General features: G+C 37.2%; 1 protein-coding gene across 2 annotated transcripts in view; it reads left to right on the top strand.

Moving 5' to 3' along the window:
* Positions 1 to 2500, top strand: part of LOC137977058 (adenosine receptor A3-like) — a 57553-nt gene that overhangs the window by 29802 nt on the left and 25251 nt on the right. For both annotated transcript variants that reach the window (XM_068824378.1, XM_068824418.1), the window contains exon 2: positions 1539 to 1625. The gene's annotated coding sequence lies outside the window, so the exon portion shown is untranslated. The remainder of the gene's footprint in view (positions 1 to 1538; positions 1626 to 2500) is intronic.

The raw sequence follows: 2500 nt of genomic DNA, 5'->3' as shown, positions 1-2500 counted from the left end.
CATTTTCCGGTCGCCCACTCTATTAGTGGCAAAGAGAAGTTGTAAGTGTAAGTGTTCACCCCTCTCCCACCGAAAAATTAAATCTAGGCATAAAGAAATAGACTCTGTGTGCAATTTGAAGAGAATTATCCCTGTAGAAAGAGAACACCGACAGTTCATTCATTGTGGGGAAATATCCCTTCGCAAGGTCCAAAGGCAAAATTTCCAATGCGACATGTCCCGATGTGGTGATGATCTGTCTTGTATTTGTCTGAAACACGAAAAATCGGTTTTATGTTAAATGACGCTTCGAGCTTTACATACATCAGAGCTACGAACGAAGTGCTAACGTACGCTCGAAACGTCACTCACAAATGTTTAATGCGGTGGTTATCTTTACAAGAGTGCATCCATTACCTAAGAGTAAGATTTACCCAAATTGGCCCAGTCCCCATCAGCGTCAGAAAAGTGTCTATTTTGCGGGGAAATAAACGATGACTCAATGTTGTACCCAATTCAAACTCTTTGGGAATAAAATGTTTTGTTCCAGGTATTTCCATGTCATTTAAATGTGAATGTTACATTGTAATGCAAGCACAATACACAAAGAGTCTTAACCACAGGGAGATTGGAATTGCGCACAGCATTAAGTTAGCCAATTGGTCTATCGTTTATTTTCCCGGAAAACTTGGCTTGAAAATAGACACTTTTCTGACGCTGATGGGGACAAACCTGACAAAAGGTTCTTACTCTCGGGTAAGCTAATGGACTCTTGATCTTTAGCACAGTTGCTTTACAAAAAGACGCCCTTCATTCATATCTGTTGCCAGTTTATTTAGTACGTTACGTTATTTCCCTACTTTACTGTTGCTATGTCAACCATTTCCTCGCAAAGTCACTTTCATGTGAGTTAACGTTCATGTGAGTTAACGTTCTCTCGTTTATGTTACTTTGTGTGGTCGGACAAAACACACATTTATGGTTCCGATATTTCCAAAGATATTGGGTTCAGACAATTTTTGACGTCATTGGCATTTTTGGTCAAGGAAATATAATCAATTAAAAAACAAAAACGCCTATGAACTTCTTCAATTATGTGAGTTCCTTCCGACTGCACTTTAATTTTAACAGAATTTAAAGAAAAAAGTGAAATGTTCACTGTATTCTGTAAAACGGTTGTACGTGGTACTGATTATGATCACATGAAGTGCTTTCCTTGGGCGATATCTCCTATTAATATTAATAAATTGCAATCCAAGATAGCGAATCCCTTGTAAAAGGCTAATGCCCAATAGTCATCCAGTGCACAAGGCTCGCATAAGTAATATTGCGCCTGATTTCTCCCTCTAAAATTTATAAAGTCTCATTTTATTTTCCGGCATAGAATGTTCTTTTCTAAAAAGACGACAAGACATGTTGATAATCTCGATACGCGACCACTTCATGGAGAGCTATGATTGGTCCTTTTTAGTTCATATTTATAAAAAGTAAATTTTATCAGTACATCGTAAAACCCGAAATGCAAATATTGAAATTTCTTAAATACAATTTACCCTTAGGTGACGCTGCCTCGCACAGACGTGCAACTGAAGGTCGTTTCCGGTGTTCAATGCTGAGTTGCCGGCGGTTTTCATGGTGAGAAACTTGTAAGTATAAGTCTTCCAGTTAGCTGATTTCTGTTCATTATAAATTTCAGTAAGTAAATGCAAACTGATTGAATATAACCCCTACTGAAACACTACGATCCACTGATGGTTTGAAAGTCAACAAACAGGGCAGCAGATGTCTGTCTCTGAGGCAAAGGTATTGAGATAGAGTTGACAGAAACATGTACAGATTCAGCGAACGATCCGATTCTATCGTAACCCGAGGTTTACACATCGATCAACTTAATTAAAACCCCAAAAGGCTCTTCTACAGTATGACACTCAAACTTGTGATTAACCGCTCTGTCAGGGCTAATCCTTGTTGCTTGGATCTCAAAGTTATGTTATGTTTTTTTCTTGAGTGGCTAACGCACATGACAAATTGAAAGAAATTACACGATATAATTTAAAATCTTGGCCCAGATGGAACTTTGCCATTCCCTTAGTCTTCAGAAAAGATCCTTGACTGACACCATGAAATTAAAAAGTTCTTAGTGAAAAACAAAAAGTGAAAACAACAGAACCTTTAGGTGATTACTTAATCTAGTGTAAGATAATGAAAATGTTACCTTGAATAATCACGTTTGACTCGGCCACAATAAAGTTAACGTCCGCCCAAAACCTTTTGCCATCAGTAATATCCTTGTCATTGGTCTACGAAGCAACTGACGCTTTTATCTTTCTTATTCCGTTATTGATATGTCGTATTTTATTGCTAAGCTGGGAAATGGAAAAACATAAATATCGAAAGAGGACAATTAAGAAGCAGCGAAATAATTTATGTGGCAATAGAATAAGAAATGGCGCACTTATATGAATTGATAATTAAATATAAATGTTACCCCTTTCTAAGTATTGCTTTTTGTGAAAAAAGA

Source organism: Montipora foliosa, chromosome 1 (genome assembly GCF_036669935.1).
Source record: "Montipora foliosa isolate CH-2021 chromosome 1, ASM3666993v2, whole genome shotgun sequence".
Taxonomy (NCBI): Eukaryota; Metazoa; Cnidaria; class Anthozoa; order Scleractinia; family Acroporidae; genus Montipora; species Montipora foliosa.
Note: the sequence above shows the minus strand (reverse complement) of the source record. Positions and strands in the feature narration are given on the sequence as shown.